This window comes from Camelus dromedarius, chromosome 19 (genome assembly GCF_036321535.1).
Source record: "Camelus dromedarius isolate mCamDro1 chromosome 19, mCamDro1.pat, whole genome shotgun sequence".
In the NCBI taxonomy this organism is placed as follows: Eukaryota; Metazoa; Chordata; class Mammalia; order Artiodactyla; family Camelidae; genus Camelus; species Camelus dromedarius.
Window position 1 is genome coordinate 37,335,344 of NC_087454.1, and position 19,736 is coordinate 37,355,079.

The window sequence follows — 19,736 nt, forward strand, 5'->3', positions numbered from 1 at the left end:
AAAGTGAGCCCCTGCACGCACACAGGCACATGGGGTCGTCATTTACCAAGCCCCAGGCCAAGGGTCAGGGTGCAAGCTTGTCAAAGTTCACCATCAAGCCCCAAGCACTTGCCTGGGAAACAAACCTAAGAATTCGAGGGGCAGAAGCTTCCAGCACACGGGGTTACGACTGGAAATGTCTCAGAAGCACGGACAGCCCCTACTGGGGACCCACAGAGCAGGAAGGACTGACCATTCCCGCCCACCATCTGAAGGCTGAATCTTTGCCCCCAAGAAACTCACTGAATGTGTATTTGGTCCAAGTTCAAGTCTTGAATGCTTGTCTGGCACTACGGTCCCTTCTCCAAGTCTTACTCTGAAGACATGTTTATCAGCAAGAAGGAAAAAAAAAATGTTTTCACGACCTAATACCTTCTGATCATTTCTACTCAGTAAAGAGAGAGAAAAACAAAACCAGCCAATCAGAGACTGAGATGTGAGGCTGGTCCAGGCAGGGGGGCAGCTACAGCCCTACTTCCTGTTCATTTCTGCTGCCTTTGATGCACTTATCACAGGCACATCAGCGAGATCTGTGCATGAGGAGTCACCTTGGACCGGCTCCTTTTCCTGAGATGATGACACTGAACAGCCGCTACGAGCTTCAAACAGATTTGGTTACCCTCCCCTGCAGGTATCTGGGCAAGTGCTTTGAACTTTTTAACCCAGATCATATGATCCTGTTGACTCTCAGCAGACTGATTTAAGTGCTGTTTATTTTGGCATGCCTTTTTTTTTTTTTTAACAGCATTTATCACAGTTTGACTCTTTTAAAATGTATCCGTGGCTATGAGGGCAGGACCGAGGTTCTTTTTCCTGGGTACCCTTCATTGTTCCCACTTGCACACCTGTTCACGGTTCCCATTCAGTTTGGGGCTTGATTTTTTTTCTTTTTCAAAGACTATTTGTCTAGACGTTTCAGGGGAAAAAAATTAGAAACTTAAACCCTCCAAAAAGAATACACCATGTTCTTTTTAAAGCATATAAGTAAATGTCCCTTGAAACACATTCTTCTAAGAGTAATACCTGGAAAATGAGTCAACAGCACCCTGATTTTTTTTCTGATGCTTATACAGGTATTTATAGATCAGTAATTTTTAACAAAAATTGATCTTGTTACATGTATTGCGCTGCATTTTGCTCTTTTTAGCAATAATGTAGATAGCAGTTCAGATGCACATTCTTTTTTTTATTGAAGTGTAGTCAGTTACAATGTGTCCATTTCTGCTGTACAGCAAAATGTCCCAGTCATGCATATACACATATGTATTCATTTTCATATTTTTGTCATTAAAGGTTATTACAAGATATTGAAAAGTTCCCTGTGCTGTACAGTAGAAACTTTCTTTTTTTAATGTGGTTGTTTATTTTAAAACAGAGAAACATAAAAATTTTTATAAAAACAAGAGGAATATACTCTATACTACATTACAATGAGATGACAGGTATAGTAAAATGCCTGCCAATCACTGTAGCAAATAAATCCAAAAACACAGTGATTTGAACAAGATAGAAATTCATCTTCCTCGTGGCTAGTTTTTGTGGTTGACAGGTGGCTCTGACCCGTGAGGTCATCAAGGACCACAATCCAACTCCATCACTGCTCTGCCTTCCCTGCAGGTACTCCTGGTCCACAGGGTTGAACCTGGCTAACCACCGCCACAATTCCTCTCCAGAGTGGAGCAAAGAAAGGGACTAAAGGAGACAAGCAGCTCCCTCCTGCGGACTTGACCTGGAACGAGCCTATGTCACTTCCACTTACCTCCAACTGGCCAGGATTTAACAATTCACTGCAGGAGAGGCTGAGAAATGGAGGCTGTAGCTGCTTCACCATATGCCCAGTTACAACAAGGGCATTTATACTACAAAACTAAGGGAAGAATGAATTGTGGGGGAAATTTCATCATTATTACTACAAAAATGAGTAAAAATTTTGCGCCAGAGTTTTATTGCTTATCTTTAAAGGCACATAAAAGTTACCAAGTTATACAGTAAATTCTGCTATTTCATATTATAGAAAGACAAGAATTCCAAAACTGCCTTCAGTGATGATAGGAGGCCACGAGTAGCAGATATATTCAGGCAAATCAAACAAATAAAGGTGATGTTTCAATATTTCAATATTCAAATGAAAAAGTAACTGCTCTTTTAAATTTGTGGAACAGAAAGAGCATTTTGAAAACGGATTTTTGGATATATTTTTATTAACACATGACTTTGTTCCCCTAAAAAAAGTAAGTTTATTATCTAGAAAATTTGTAATTTTACACATTTTAAAACCTGAAAACACAGTTCTTCAACTGTAGAACCACCCGAATGATTTTCAATGAGTTTTGGCATCTTTTGTTAAAAATATAAAAACCAACTGACCTTGGGAAAAAAATGAAAATTTACTAGTAAATTTTATTTTTAAATAATTTTGCATAATCAGTGGAGGAAACTGAAAAATAAATGTCATAATTAGCCAGGACAGTTACCAGCACATGTTCTCCATTCAAATCTATTTTTTGTTATCTTTTTCAACTGTAACAATGGCTAAAACCAAACATTAACATAAATGGAGCTTAAAATAACTGACATTTAATTGCTAAATCACATAGTGTTAAGCAAAGATTTTGTTTGTTTGTTTTTGTTTGTTTTTGTGGAGGAGGTAATTGGGTTTATTCATTTTCAGAGAAGGTACCAGGGATTGAGCCCAGGTCCTTGTGCACGCTAAGCATGTGCTCTACCAGTCGAGCTACACCCTCCCCCTCTAAATAACTTCTCATTACAGTAAAAACAAATCAAGGTGGGTTCAATGAGAGGCTCTGTCCTTTCACGATGGTAAGACGCTGGCCCCACTCACCCCTTTGTGGTGAGAACACCTCCCACAGAAAAGGGGACATCACACTTCCATGAGCATCGTGGGAGAGTTCTCTGTGTGGCCATTTGAGTTTAAAGAAAAATCCAAAGTACAAATACTTGCTTTAAAAAAAATTATTTTCCTTAATCCTATGAGGTCAGAGAAGGAGGACCCCGACATTCCGTCTCCTGCCAAACTTTGAATTGGCTGACATATTTGGGTCTGCTTTTTTTTTTTTTTTCCAACCAGGATTGAGGATAATTCACTTGGGCACCCTAATGGTTGGCTAATCTAAAAAGCTTTCTTAGCCTAGGAATGTGGGGCCACCGGGTCACAAAAATATCCAGTCCAAATAGCACTGAGTAAGAAGGGTGTGACTTTCTCATCCAGACCCTGCAGAGACTGCAAAGCCAGCAGTCATGAGTCAGAGCTCACCCTGCGCTTCTCAGAGGCGGCACAAAATGAGAAAAGGGGACAAGCACCACCTTCCCAGGATGCCTGATGGTGGGGGGGGGGGTGCAAAGTCTAGGACAGAGAAATGAGAAGAGAGGACACCTGTGCTTAGGATGTAGACAGACCAAGAAACCACAGAAGAGTTGAGGAATAAAGGCGATCTGAAGGCCTGGGCATGGCCCGGGCGGGCCCTTGAAGGAGCCTTGGTCCACCCCCCTCTGACTGCAAGGCAGTTTGGAGCGTCAGTGAAAGCCTAGCCTAGCATTCCAGCACTGCTAGAACTCTCACCGGGGTCCCGTGCACACCGCCTTCAAGGAAAGCAGGCAACAGCAGTGACGTCCACGCTGCGTGCCCTTGGAGATGCGGAGGGCACCTGGGCTGGAGAAACCACCTGATGGACTCCCTAGGGCTCTGTCCTGCCCCCATGGCCCCCACTCCCCACCAGAAAACAGAAGCGAGCTCTGTGGGGGGTTGTGGGGGGAGGAGAAGGCAGTCATTCTGATTTACAAGTAAGAATTAGCCATCTTATATCACAGCTGATACAGTGAAAAGGAAAAACACTTCTGAATTAAGGTTGTAACATCAGCAAATACATCCTGTCACCATCGAACAATATTCCTTCCCTTTGGAGTGATGCTGAACTCTTTAAAAAGACTACTTTTGATGGTTAATGCAATTCAAGAAGAAGCCGAGGTTAAGTATGCAAGGCTTCTCCAAAACTGTCCCTGCACGATTCAGCCTGACTAAACAGAATTTAATACATCGACAAGGAAGAGAAAACTGGCACATGAAATTTCTACCCAGAAAGCAGAGAACAAAGAACACACAAGAGGGAGGATGTAGCTCAGTGGCAGAGTGTGTGCTTAGTATGCACGAGGTCCTGGGTTCAATCCCCAGTCTCTCCATTGAAATAAATAAATTATAAAAAAAAAAAAAAAAAAAAGCACACACAAATCCCCTGGGATGCACTGTGGGTGGTACCATCTGTGGAGCAGTGAGAGAAGGATAGCGATGCTTACATGGCCCTGAATCCTTTCCGTGGCTACGGTGGGTCCCCAAAATTCTAAGTTCCTCCCTCTGTCATCCAAAGACAGACTGCCAGTTAAAAATTTTCCAGCCACTCAAGACGGGAACACATTCAAGCAAAACATAATCCCGTGTTCTATTTATATTTCTATCTGCAGGTGGAGGCACCGTGGAAAGAGCTTCGATTTCCCGCAAACCCCTCAACATAATTCTCCGCTTTCAGGTCAACCCATCTCCCATCAGACCTCGTCTCAGCCTCCCTGAGACTCCCTTCCATCCTGCATCTCTCTATCATCATTTCTGGACGCAGGAAGGCAAAACACAAATTTGCTGATACAAAAGGTGAATGATTATAAAGCTGCCAGAGGATTTTAGATTTTCATGCCCCTGAAAACTGTCTTTCTGACTTATCCTGACATACATCTTCCAAGTAAGCAGATTGAAAACGTGTGTTGCTGGAAAAGCAACTGGCATGTAAACGTATCAAATATAAATTAAATTCCCTCTGAAGGGAAACAGGACATTTACCCTCGGTTGCAAGTGCATTATTTAACACTCCCTCTCGCATTTTAGCATCTGGCACGTGGTAAGAAAGCCCCTTCAGGGTCCATTCATCCATTTGCCATTCATCTTTCTTTTAGTCCGCTTTTGCTTGGGTTTCATTTATTCAATAATTCAAACTAAGATTTTCTGAGGCCAGCTGTGTGCAGCAGTGTCCTAAGCCCTGGCAACAAAAGAGAAGCGGCGCAGGGTACAGCTCAGCGGGAGAGCAAGTGTCTAGCATGCACAAGGTCCCAGGTTCGATCCCCAGTGCCTCCGTTAAAAAATAATAATAAATAAATAAATAGTGGTAAGCTGAACTATTTACAACAGCCAAGACACGAAAACAACCTAAACGTCCATCGACAGATGTCTGGATAAAGAAGTTGTGGTATATTTATACAATGGAATACTACTCAGCCATAAAAAAGAATAAAATCATGCCATTTGCATCAACATGGATGGACCCAGAGATCGTCATTCTAAGTGAAGTAAGCAAGAAAGAGAAAGAAAAATACCATATGACCTCATTTATATGTGGAATCTAAAAAAAGAAAGAAGATATAATGAACTCATCTACAAATAGAAAGAGACTCACAGACATGGTAAACAATCTTATGTTTACGGCGGGGGGAGGGAATGGGAAGGGATTAATTGAGTTCAAGATTTGCAGATACTAACATTACTTATATAAACTAGATAAACAGCAAGTTCATACTGTATAGCACAGGGAACTATATTCAATGTCTTGCAGTAACCTATAATGAAAAAGATTTTGAGAACAAATATACATGTATGTATATGTATGACTGGGACATGATGCTGTGCACCAGAAATTGATGCATTGTAACTGACTATAATTTTTTAAAAAAGAGAGAAAGAAACATGAGAATCCTACCATTTTTTTAAAAGGAGAAACAAATAAATAAACCTGATTACCTCCCTCCTCACAAATAAAGCTTTTTAAAAAAAAAAAAAAGGACACAGAACACGGCCTGGGGGCACCCAGTCCAGAGGGAACTCAGGCATGAAGCAAGGGCTGCCATTAAGGTAACAGGAAGTGTGCTCAGGAGACAGTGCAGGGCAACTGGGGAGGTGGTCAGTTCACGGGGGAGGGAACCACTGCCTGAGAGGCCACGGTCACGGCTTCAAAAATGAGTCAAGGGCAAGGAGAGGCCTGTTGGTCAGAGAGAGGATGAAAATAAATGATGAGCTAAGAGGTGAGAGCTGAGATGAGAACTTGGCAAGGTGTTATTCCACCTTTTTCTTCACTGACTCTGAGGTAGCGAGGTGATGACCCTGATGGTTTTTTTTAAAGAAGGCTGGAGACCATCCCCCTCAAGGTTTCCAAGTGGAAATCTTATTAACTGAGTCCACGGGAGGATGCACTCTCCCCAGCCTGGTGCATTCACGCCTCAGCTCAGACAGAGCGTACCTGGAGAATTTAAAGAAAACAGAGGGGACACATCACATAAAATACTAGGACCCAAGACTCAGTCATGACCGCATCCATGATTCCGCTATTAAAATGCAAGCTCATCCATGCAGAGTCACATCTCAAAAACTGTATCAGTTTAGTAGTAAACCTAAGCAGACACTGGCTTCAGAATAGGATGGACAAGAGGAGCAGGTGAGAGAGAGAATTAGTTAGAGACATGAGTACAGCAATGATGGGGTTAAAAGGGTACGGTACCCGAGACACACTGCTGATTTCACAGCCTGGTTTGGACCAGCCCTGGTACCCACAAAAGCTTTTCTCAACTGGCCCGGCTAATGCAGCATCAAACATCATTTTTTTTTTTTGCGTAGGTCATTGGACTGATTCAAATAATCAAATAGATCTCCCAATATATGATACCAAACGAACACCAATCCCAGAGAGTCTCATAAAGGAATAGCACCAAACTATAGGAAACAAAATAAGATAAGTCAACAGACACTGGGAAAGGTTAATGTTAAGGGCTATCTGAACCATTCTGGAGCTGAGAAGAACATGGGAAAATTCAAATTTGTATAAAGCAAATAACAGCACTGAGATAAAAACCTGACACAGATTAACCCAAAAAAGAAAACTTCAGACCCATCTCATATGGAACTATGAGTGCAAAACTCCTAGTGAAAATGCCAGCAAGTAGAATCAGCAGCCTATCAGAAGAACACACCATGATGAAATGGAATTTATTCCAGTAATTCAAGAAGAGTCCAGTGTTAGAAAATCCATTATGATATTTCATGGGTCTAAAGAAGGAAAAAACGCACAGTCACACACACTGGCACAGGACAAGCACTGGGGGAGGGGGGGGAATTTCAAAAGCAATTGATGAAGAACAGTAGGTAAAATAGAAACAGAGGCGTCATCAGGCTGGGAACTGTCAGGAAAGCAGGAAGTGTTTCAACAGAGGGGATTTAATACAGGGAATTGGTGGAACAGGAGCTGGAGGCCTGGAACAGAAAAAGAAGGTCACCTAGCAGCAATAAAGGCAGGAACCCGTTCCCACCCGTTGAGTTAGGGGAGAGGAAGAGATTAGGTCACAAGAACGTGGGAGCTCAGAGGAGAGGCCCCACAAAGCTGGGGCTCAGGGCCGAGACAAGCGCACACTGCTCAGGTGCTGTCAGTCCCCAGGAGAGCAGAGCGGGGATCACACCTCTGGGGAGGGAGGGGGTACCTCGGAGGGGGAGTGGTGAGGCTGGTTCTCAAAGCCTAGCAAAAAAGCTACAGTCTGTGGTGAGAGCCTCTCCTGAGGCCCCTCTGACAAGAACGGAAGGGACGGGACATGCTCCTGCCCCCTCCTGCCCTCCAGGCTCCCTGGAGCGCCCCCTAGTGACAGATCCCAGCAGGAGCAGCTGTCAAGCATCTGGGAAACGCAGTCTGCAGAGTCCGGGCTCCACAGCCCAGCACAGTATTCCAGGGCAACCAAGGGTAAACGCCCAGCCCAGAGGGATGCTTCTGAAGCGTAATAAAATGCACTTATCTCATCCCAAATCCAGCTTACGCTTCACAGAGAAACATCAAAAACATTCTCGGGAAGTCGGTAACAGGAAAAGGATACCTTCTCATCGCTGCTATTTACCACTCGGCTGGAGGTCCTCGTCAATACAAGCGCACGAGGGAAATGAACAAGAAATCTAAACGCTGGAGAGGAGGACATACAATAATCTCTACTCTCATATGATATGTGTTGTACACCTGGAAAATCCAAAGAGGCTCCCCTGAGAAGTACCACAAACAGTAAAATAATCAAGTAGGTGAGAAGACTACGAGAGTAAGATAATGCAACCAATGGTTTTCATGCACAGAAACTGTAAACAGAAGACATCATGGAAAAGAGAGAAATGTAAATCACTTTTAATCACGACCAAAAAGATAAAATGCTAGAAATCATCTGAACCCAAAATGTGGAAGAACTACATGAAAAAAAACTCTTCCACCAAAGGAGAGTTGAACTAATAGAAAGACACATGGATTTTTTAGACAGGAAAACTCAAAATGAAAAGATTCAATTCTCCTTTAACAAAATTCACATTTAACATGGTCTCAAGTAAAAATACTAATTTTTTTCTTAGCATTAGACAATCTGAAAGAAATTTTAAATAATAGCAAAGCAAAGGTGTATTTCAGTAAGAAGAAAACAACACGTTATGAAGCCTCAATAATGAAAACAAACCATTATGGAGGGCCATAGGATAAAACTTACCAAAATGAAAACATACAGACTTTTGACCCATAATTGTTCTGAGTTCACCCCACAGATAACATTTGCACACACGAGAAATGGCTAGGTTTTACATTTAAGCACTGTTTATAATAACAAAAGATCAGACTACTCCCAAACGTCATTAATAGAATGGTTAATTAAATTATAGGTACGAGTTTGTTTTCTATGTCTGCTAGTGAGAACGGGTAAATTGGGAGTTCAAGATTTGCAGATACTAGCTACTATATACAACATAGATAAACAACAAGTTTATACTGTAGCACACAGGGAACTATATTCAATATCTTGTTATAATGAAAAAGAATCTGAAAAGGAATCTATGTATGTACATGTATGACTGAAACATGATGCTGTACACCAGAGATTGACACATTGTAAACTGACTATACTTCAATTTTAAAAAATAAATTTAAAAAAGAGGAAAAAATAAATTATATAATGCATCTAATGGACTATTATGTAGCTATAAAAAGAAGTAAAATGCTCTCTATACGGAAAGCTCTCCAGGGTGATTAAGTGAATAAAACAAGATGCAAACAGGGTATACAGTTACTATCCATATAAAAAAAGAGGAAAATAAAATTTAAAATTTTACTTTTGTTTCCTTCTATATAGAAAAATAAATAATGAAAAGATTCACAAGAAGCTGATTATCTAAAAGATTTCCTAAAAAATGAAGAACAAGAAGGGGAGAAAGAATTCTCACTGACACATTTTTATATATTTAAATTTTGAATCATGTGAACATGTTACCCATGCAAAAATGAAAATATAAAAATTACAATAAATGAGCAATAACAGCAAATGCTGCCAAACTAAACGGAAGAGATACCAGCACACAGAAAGTTCCTCCTGTTACCTTTCCCCACTACCCCATTACCAAAATCTTATGCGTAGTGTCAGAAAACACACACACACATGCACACACACACACACACACACACACACACGCACAGAGCCAGATAATCCCAAGGGACCCTCTGACTCTACACTCAAGATACAGAAACTCAGGAAAATGCAGGTACTGCCAAAAAAGAGATCAAAGGAAGACAACACTAATTTCCATGAATGACAAATTTCTCGTCGGATCACACACCACTGCAAGATCAAAAAAAAAAAGAGAGTTCCTCAAAGGAAGGGGCAGATCTTATTCAACTTGATTTTACTCCAAAGCTTCTGACCAAGGGTCCCCCTCAGTCAGTTGGGTTCCCTCCCCTGGTGAGACCCAGCCCTTCAGAGCTAATGGCCCAGAGTAAGCTGCCCTCTGGGCTCTGGTGGTCCCGGGATGTGCAAGGACAACAGCTAAGGAAAGCGGTGATGGTTTGCAGAGCCTCTGGCCTCATCATGTGGGTCCCAGTACCTACCCCAGGGCCAATGCCACCCTGGCCTTGGGATCTAGTCAAGCAGTTGCAGCCAAGGAATTAGTAGATTCCAGCTGCCAGACAGGCTGAAAGCAAGAGTCAGTAACACCTGAGAGCAGCAGCTTGAAGGAGACCCAGGCACCTCTTCCTTACCTTTTACAGGAAGTCCCTTGTCTGTACAGAATACTTCTCTGCACAAAAGGACCATGTGCAGAAGTCACATAAGAGATTTAGATTTCAGGCCCGGAAACTAACACATAAGATTAAAAAATCCTTAGTAACAGCTCCCCTTTCGCATAAAACCTTCAAGGACAGAATCCAGGAATTCCAGGCATGTCCCTTGCTTTGTTTTCTTTCTTTTTTTTTTCCTTCCGTAAGTAATAAAAGACTACAAGTGGACTTCCACTCTGTGAGCATCCATTTGAGGCTAAGAATGGATGCTTTTGCCTCACAGGCTGATTTTTTATATCTTTGTCCAAAGGACATTCGCTGTATGAGACTGAATCTCCTACCACCAGTATTAGGAGTCATCTTCCCAATGTTCAGTCATTCATTTAAAAAAAAAGATACCAAAAAGCAATAAAATATTCAAATAATTGCACAAATGTGGCTGAACAAAGACAGTAATTTTGCTGAAACCAGTTCCCAGGCAGACAGCTCTCAAAATATTCCTTTGTCAGGACTGAATGACATAATCCGAAATCCTGGCATAAAAACCTGCGTAGAGACAGCATTCATATCCTGTATGAAAGGGAAGGTAATATACTCAGTCAGAGATCTGAACAGACAAGGAACCCCGTATACTGTGGAATGCAAATCTCAGACACTTCCTGCGGCCTCCCTGTCAGTCTTTTATAACCTGAAATGAATTAAGCTGACGTGATTAGCCTCTAACTCCATCCAGCTGCACTCTGCCGTATGGAAAAGGCATTGTGACTGGAGTTGTGGGTAGAAGTTTGGGGAGGAAAGGTAAGGGGGATTGTGGGACCTCAAGGGCACCTAGGGGTGGGGCAGGCCTAGGTTAGCCCCCGAGGAAGTGTTCTGGGAGGCCAAAAACCAGCCTGACAGCAGTGGTACCCAGAGGTACCACTAGACACGTGGTACCCTAGCACATAGATGCTACCCATCCCTACAGCAGAGGATGAAGAAGAGGAGGGAAAAACAGCAGAACCGAACTTCGACAACTCTGGGTTTTCCAAATAAGCCCTAGTGACTCCAATTATTTTCCCCCACTTAATCCCATTCATCCATCCATCACATATTTACCAAACATCACAGTGAGTACCCGTCCCAGGCCAAATGCCACCCACAGCTACAGAGACTAGATGTAAACGACATGGTACCTGCCTTGGGAAGACAGGTGGGTAAGTCCCCACCCCTGGTGCCCTCACCCAGTCCCAGAGGGGAGAAGGTCTGGAAGCATGAAGGGAGGATTCTGAGATAAATGGAGGAAAGAGGCGATGTTTAATCCTCATTTGGGAGTATGAGGAGGAATTACCATACACACAACAAAGCAGTGGCACATTCCAGCACTAGCCACGGTATGGAAACACAGAAGGGGACAGTGACATGGAGCAGCCAGGCCTCGTCTGAGTTTAGGGTACCAGTGCATTTGGGATGGGTTGGAGCTGAGGGTTAGGAAAGGTGCGCTCATCCCGCAGGTAAACAAAGTGGAGGGTCCGATCTTACTCTTCCAACATATAGCAAGAGGCAGACAGGAAGCCAGAGGCAAGGAGACCAGAAAACAGACTATTCTGAGAACTGGTTCCTTCCCTGTTCCCAGTTCAGAGATTTTCATCTGTCACTATTACATTGTGGTTTTTCAGGGATTTTTTTTTTTTTTTTTGGAGGAGGGAGGTAACTAGGTTCTTTTTTTTTTTTTAATGGAGGTGCTAGGTACACACTCTACCGCTAAGCTGTATCCTCCCCCAGTGTTACACTGTATTCCATTAGATGCCACTCCTCTCTCCAGCCATTGCCCTTACCAGGTGACTATACAGTTCATCTCCCAGACAGGTACCTTTCTAAGAGTGAACGGGCACACCAATCAGACAGATGTTAAAACAACACGCCCAGAAACTCAAATTCTTTCTGGCCAATTCTTTCTGATCAAATCTGTCCGTCCCTGGGGGTAGTTAGCACAATGCATATTTTTGATCCAAGAAAAAAATGGCAACTCTTGCTTTTCCGTTCAGTTTCTGGGGTTTCTTTAAGTTACTTTTTGATAGGCTCTGAGTTTATAAATCCAAATATGTTGGCTGTGAATGGTTCAGCTCAGGATGGGGACAGTTTACTAATTTGTTACTCACCAGCCTACCAGTGCGTTTTACTGCGGCACCTCAAATGTCTCCATCATCCATATTGCAAATATCACCCATTCTGCGACCAATCTCAGGTTGGCTGCCCCCAGGGCTGGCCTTCCACACTGTCAGTTAACGAGTACTCAGGAAATACACATTTATTTGAATATTAATCTTAAAAACATAATTAGGGAAACTATACCCTCTTAAAACATATATATAACACATTTCAAAGTCAAACATCAATATCCACTAAAAGCATTTCCTACCATTTCTTTGAACAATAGAGATAACAAAGAGTTACTGAATGTATCTAGAATGGAATTTTTTTTTTAGTTGCCTGGATTATGCTCACACAGTCTCCCGATCAGCTGGCGGTATCTCTCCGTTTTCCTAAGCTACACACGCTGCTTCAGCTTTAATTAAAGGGCCCGTTGCCATAGTTTCTCAGAGAACAGCCCGCAGCATGCTTGAGTCCGTTATTTTCTGGAGGTTTCTAGAGAAATTGTAAACCAGCAGTAGCCAGCCCAAATTTCCCAGTTGTACCTCCCACCCAGCACAGTAGATGACTCAGCCAGATAGCCAGGTATTCTGAATCTTTCCAGGGAGTCTAAACAACGAGGAATGTTATTTAAAATTCAGCCTTTGGTTTCTTCTGTTCTGCCACGTCGGTCATGGAACCAGCAGACTGCAACTGAGTCAAAGACAGCAGAGCCACACCAAGGGGGGAATTCAGCGGAACGCCCACCCTGCCTGCATCTGTGCAAACACCAGCACATTTTCCTTTCTAATAATAATGGAGAAAATGCACCGTATTTTCATGTTATTATCATCATATTGCTTCCTTTTTTCTAAGAACTCAGAAATGCACATTCCAGTATGTTTGCAAAAAAAAAAAAAAAAAAGGCTCTCCCAGAAAATAGATTAAATCATGGAAATTCCTCCCTTAAGGATTTCAAAAATTAAAAAGTGGAGCTCAGAAAACCTTATTTCTTAAAGGGAAAACTTGATTCCAAGCTGGCCTCATAAACTGAGACTTAGATAAGAATTTTGTGGGCCCTAAAAAAACCCAAAAAGACAAAAAAAAGAAAGAAAGAAACCAACACCTTGATTCCATCAGTATCTCCACCCTGCTTTTTTTTTTAATTAATTTTAATTTTAATTTTCTTTTGCCGGGGGTGGGGGAGTGGTAATTGGGTTTATTTATTTTGATGGAGGTACTGGGGATCAAACCCAGGACCTCATGCAGGCTAAGCATGCACTCTACCACTGAGCTATAGCCTCCCCTCTCCATCCTGCTTTTTGATGGCAATCACCACACTCTCTCTGAGTCCTGAAAAGCCAGCTGAAAGACTACTCTGAGCTTTCAAGATCAAAGAATGTGAATTAACACTGACCCCTATAAAGCTTAGAAAGGCAAATGCCAGTTCAGCTCCTTTTAAGTGGCCCCACTCTCCTGCGTCTGAGGCTCTGAGCACCAGCTCTGCAGGTCAAAGAACCAGGGCTGGGATTTCAGCCCTGGGAGCCGCTGGACCTCAGGTGGGTGGTGATTAAATGAGATAGGACGTCTGTAAGGACAGGAAAGCACTCAGAAAATGGCGGCTATCATCACGCCCCATAACTAGGTCATCTCCAGGACAGGAAGTGGGGCAGGACGAGCTCCCACTATTTTCAGGAAAGCCTCACACCACCCCCTCTGCCTGTCACTTTAGGAGTGAATGTAACGACTCCATCCCTGATCTTTCCAACTTAAATGTTGCACAAGCCATTTGACTTCCTCATTGCCTGTCACCAAACTTCCTTTCATTCTCTCTTTTCTACATACGATGAAGAGGTTCTAGAATGTATTTGAGAGATAGATGGGCCACGCTCCCAACCAGGAACACAGGGAATTTAAAGGCGCCTGGTGGGTGTTCGATTATAGGTGTTTACTAATGATTAAATGCACAGTGAAGGACTGGAGGTTCCTTCTGTCATAGCTACTATGCTTTGTGTCCCTTTATTTTTCAATCTGATAAGCCTATGTGGGGTTTTTTTTAATGTTTTTAAATTTTTTTTTTTTTTACTGGAGGTCCTTGGGTTTGAACCCAGGACCCTGTGCGTGCTAAGCACGCATGCTACCACTGAGCTATACCCCACCTCCAGGCTTATGTGTTTTAAAAAACACATATTTTTTTAATTTTGTTTTTATTGACGTGTAGTTGATTTACAATGTTAGTTTCAGGTGTATGGCAAAGCGATTCAGTTATACATAGACATACGTATTTTTCCTCCGGATTCTGTTCCACTATAGAAAAACCACATTATTTTGTCACGGATTCTCACAACATCCTGTAAAAAGATAGACCAGGTATTGCCATTTCTAGTTTACCAAGAGAGTGAATCTCAGAAATATGAAGTGACTTACCCAAGGTCAGCAAAGGAACAGGCTTGATCTCAGGTCTCCAATGCCTAAGTCAGGCGCCTCTACACAACCCACCGCTCCGTGTGGTCAGGGAACGGGACTCCTCCCCCCAGTGCACCTGTCCCGTGGCCCTATCGCCGCAGCACTGAGAAGGGAGGCTGAGAATCATCTCCCTGGGGAGTTTGTGTCCCTCCCTCCCCCCATGCATTCCTGAATCCACACTTCTTCAACTGCCAAAACAAGCAAACAAACTCAGAACAGGCACAGCAGCCTGAAGGGTTCCTCCTACCTCTGGGCTGCAGGAGAAAGATCTGAGAGGGCGTTTCAAGCTGTAGACTGTGGACTGGGGATGGCTGTGAATTATTATTCCTCCAAGTAGCACGGGTAATTTACAGAAGGTTCTCTATAACCTCCCACACCTGAGCCACAGTAGGAATTAAAGCTCAACCTCCTCTGCCAGGGCGCTGCCCAGGGCGACCCTAACCAGACAAGGAAATCACATCACCTGCCTGCAGGAGTTCCTAACCAGGGTCCACCTCTGCCCTGGGAATCCACAGACGAGCATGCAGAAGGCCCTTGCAGGCACTCGAAAATCTATACAAAAGTACCTATCTCTGTATCTCCAATTTTTCTAAAGCTGTGACCCACGGCTTTCATCAGAGTCTCAGAACGCCCCTCAGAGCTTAAGATCCCAAGAAAGGACTTCAGAACAGTAGAAATTACTTAGACTTCATTATTATTACTTAATTTTTAAAAATTGTAAGTTTCTATGTTTGTACCACTCAAAAAAAAAAAGCTGGACAGTTTCACTAAATCTTCCCTAATATATTTGGGATTCCTTCGGGATGCTCTACAGCAGCTTTCAAAACAAATTAGTTGGAAATGCTCCCAGGTGCCGGCTGCCTCCTCCCTGCCGCAACGTGGGTCAGGGCAGGAATGTACACACTGGACACCTGTTAATGATCTCCAGAATTGGTCAGTTAGTTACGTGAAACTTGTTAACAGTCTGTTGCTTAATAACTTTTTTTTTTTAAGTATAGTTGATTTACAATGTTGTATTAGTTTCTGGTGTACAGCATAATGATTTAGTCATATATATATATATATTCTTTTTCATATTCTTTTTCATTATAGGTTATCACAAATTATTGAATAGAGCTCCCTGGGCTGTAAAGGGGAGGGATAAATTGGAAGTTGGGGATTAGTAGACACAAACCACTATATACAGAATAAACAACAAGCTGTTTAATTACTTCTTGATGCAAGAGTTCTATTCTCTTTGTAAATGACATCAGTAAACATGATGGAATGTATTGTTTTCTCTAAAATCTACTGGTAGCTCTCAGTCTCAATCTATTTGGTTTTCAAGATAGAGGGAAAGCCAGAAAAATCTGGAGAATGATGAGACTGAACAAAACGAAGAGAAATTGTTTTCAAATGACAAAATATTGAAGTTAGATTCCTAAAAATTCTGTGTAATGATCAAAGAGCTGAAATCTTCAGTATTGTGTGAGTTATACGTAACCGTACACAACCCTACCAGAATCATCTCACTAGATGGCAAAATGTTATGAGATTTTCCCAAAAGGAAATAAAAGGAGAAAAGCAATGGGCTTCAGGTGGAGGGGGACAGACTGATTAAAAACACACTGCGGTTCTGGTTACAGTAAATTAGGACAAGCACATGCCTCCCACTGAGCGCAGCTACATACCTGCACAGAGCGCACTGAGCAGATTCCGAGGATTCTGAAAAGAGTCCCGAGGGGCTTGAAGTTAAAAAGCTAGAACTCTAAGGACCACCAAACCAGTGATGAGTCTCCATGTTTGACCTCCAGTGTCCTCCAGACTGAAGCCCAGAGCTGGGCACGGAGGCTTAAGCAGAGGCAGCCCCAGGAGCACCTCCTTATTCTGTCTTGACGAGTGAGGAAAGGAAATCTTCAGACTCAGAATGCGGGAATCCCTGCTTTTTCTCCTCTGAGTTCTCTTAAGCCCCAGCCCTCAATCAGTCCCACGGGCAGTGACATCAGAAGTCCACTGGAAGTAAAACCCCTAGGAAGGAGATCTTCCTCTCTGGCCCTAAGAAAGTGGACAAACTCCCACTGCTTTATATTCTTGCTCCCTCTTCCTGCCACATGGCCCTGGATGCAAACATATCCCTGAAGTGTGCAACATAACAGAAGAAACCCCAGCTTTCTGGCTGGCTGAACACAAAAGGAACCTGATAGTACTACCAACCTTACAGAAATTAAAAGGAGTAAAAGAGAATCCTGTTAAGCCAACAAATTAAACAATTTAGAGAAAATGAACAAATTTCTAAAAGGCACGAATTACCAAACTGACTCAAGGAAAAACAGAAAATCTTAATAGGCATATACAAAGTAAAGAATTTGAATACCTTTCTTTTAAAATTTTTAAAAGTTTTTTTGGGGTTGTGGGGAGATAATTAGGTTTGTTTATTTATTTATTTATTTATTTATTTATTTATTTATTTATTCATTTATTTTTAATGGAGGTACTGGGGATTGAACCCAGGACCTCATGCATGCTAAGTGTGCACTCTACCACTGAGCTATACCTTCCCTGCTGAATAGCTAAATTTTATTTTTATTTATTTATTTATTTTGAATACCTAAATTTTAAATTGATAATTTAAAACATTCCCAAACACCAGCTTCAAATAGCTTCACTGATGAATGGTATCAAATATTTAAAGAATTAATACCAATAATTCACAAACTCAGAAAATACAGAAAAACTCAAAGTGGACTGTAGTCTACATGTAAGAATCAGAACTGTAAAATCTCTAGAAAAAAAACAACAGAAAATTTTCATGACTTTGGGTGATACAATGTTCTCAGATATGACACCAAAAGAACGATAATAAAGGAAAACAACTGATAAATGTGACTTATTAAAAGTTTAAAATTCTTGCACTTAAAAACATACCATTAAGTAAATGAAAAGACAAACCACACACTGTAAGAAAGCATTTGCAAATCATGTATCTCTTAAAGGACTTGTATTCAGAACATATAAAGAACACTTACAACTCAATGGGAAGACACAGAACCAATTCGAAAATGGGCAAAGACTAGCCCTGGTGTGATTCATCCTGTACCACTGTTCCCTGGAACAGTAATCAAGTACCTCTCCGCCTGCTCTCCCGCCTAAGTGTGTGCCACCATCCATGGAATGCTACCACCACTCAATGGACATGGACATGAGGCCCCCTGGGGCCCCAGAACTAGCTATTTTGTTGTGAACTAAAGGCCAACAAAGATTATCACTTTAAGGTGCATAAAGATGAAAATGAGCAACTATCTTTAAAAATGGTCAGTTTAACCCTCCTACACTGTTGATGGGAATGTAGTCTGATACAGCCATTATGGAAAACAGTATGGAGATTCCTCAAAAGACTAAAAATAGACTTACTGTATGATCCAGCAATCGCGCGCCTGGGCATATATGCAGAGGAAACTTTAATTCGAAAAGATACATGCATCCCAATGTTCATAGCAGCACTATTTACAATAGCTAAGACATGGAAGCAACCTAAATGTCTATCGACAGAGGACTAGATAAAGAAAATGTGGTATATTTATACAATGGAATACTACTCAGACATAAAAAAAGAATAAAATAATGCCATTTGCAGCATCATGGATGGACTTGGAGATCATCATTCGAACTGAAATCAGCCAGAAAGAAGAAGAAAAATACCATATGACATCACTCATATGTGGAATCTTAGGAAAAAAAGACTTTTTTTAAATTTACAAAAAAGAAACAGACTCACAGACAGAAAACAAACTTACGGTTACTGGGGGAATGGGGTGGGAAGGGATAAATTGGGAGTTCAAGACTTGCAGATACTAACTAATACATATAAAACAGATAAACAACAAGTTCATACTGTATAGCACAGGGAACTATATTCAGTATCTAATAATAACCTATAATGAAGAAGAACATGAAAACAAATATATGTATGTATATGTATGACTAAACTATTATGCTGTAATAATACCAGAAATTGACACAACATTGTAAACGGACTATACTTCAATTAAGAAAAAAAAAAGGTCAGTTTAGGGGCTGGTGCAAACAACGAATTGCACACTGTTGAAGCAGAGGCAATGAATTATGAAGGCATCTAAAGTAATACTGGCAACTTTGATAATATCTTTACAGCTAATGGTTTCCCCTGGGTACTTTGAAAGAACACCACCTACAGCCTTAAAGGTGAATTGTGGTTCAAGGCCTGTGCATATTAGTGGGCAGCACGTAGTAGCTGTGGAGGAAGATACAGAGTAAAAAGATGAAGAGGAGGAGGAGGTGAAACTTCTAAGTGTATCTGGAAAGCAGTCTGCCCCTGGAAATGGTAACAAGTTTCCCAGAAAAAAGCAAAACTTGCCACTGATGAAACAATGATGATGATTTTGATGATAAAAAAGCTAAACAGCTCCAGTAAAAAAATCTATACGAGATACTCAAGCCAAAAATGCACAAAAACCAAACTAGAATGAAAAAGACTCAAAATCATCAGCACCAAAATCAAAAGGTCAAGAATACTAAAAAAAATGGGGGGGGGGGGTAAAAACCCTCCTAAAACACAGAAAGGACCTAGTTCTATAGAAGACATTAAAGCAAAAATGCAAGCAAGTATAGAAAAAGATGGTTATCTCCAAGAAGTGGGAACCAAACTCATCAGTTATGTGAAGAATGGCTCCAGATCACTTGCCAGGAGGCTATTCAAGATTTCCTGCAGTGGAGGAAATGTCTTTTAAGAAAATAATTTTAATAGTCTGTTAAAACCTTCCACCTTATTTCATTTCAATAACAGCTGATACCTGGCTGTACTTTTTTAAATTGAAGTACAGTCAATTTCCAGAGGAAACTCTAATTCAAAAAGATACATGCACCCCAATGTTCACAGCAGCACTATACACTGCACAATAATCTCTACTCTCAGATGATATGTGTTGTACACCTGGAAAATCCAAAGGGACTCCACTAAGAAGTACCACAAACTGTAAAATAATTAAGTAGGTGAGACGA

At 41.6% G+C, this 19,736-nt stretch overlaps 1 protein-coding gene and 1 pseudogene across 4 annotated transcripts in view; one reads left to right on the forward strand and one right to left on the reverse strand.

Moving 5' to 3' along the window:
* The window catches only part of DST (dystonin), a gene marked incomplete in the record, with an annotated part of 422,913 nt that overhangs the window by 390,159 nt on the left and 13,018 nt on the right, over positions 1–19,736 (reverse strand).
* Positions 17,993–19,570, forward strand: LOC116147605 (nucleophosmin-like; annotated as a pseudogene).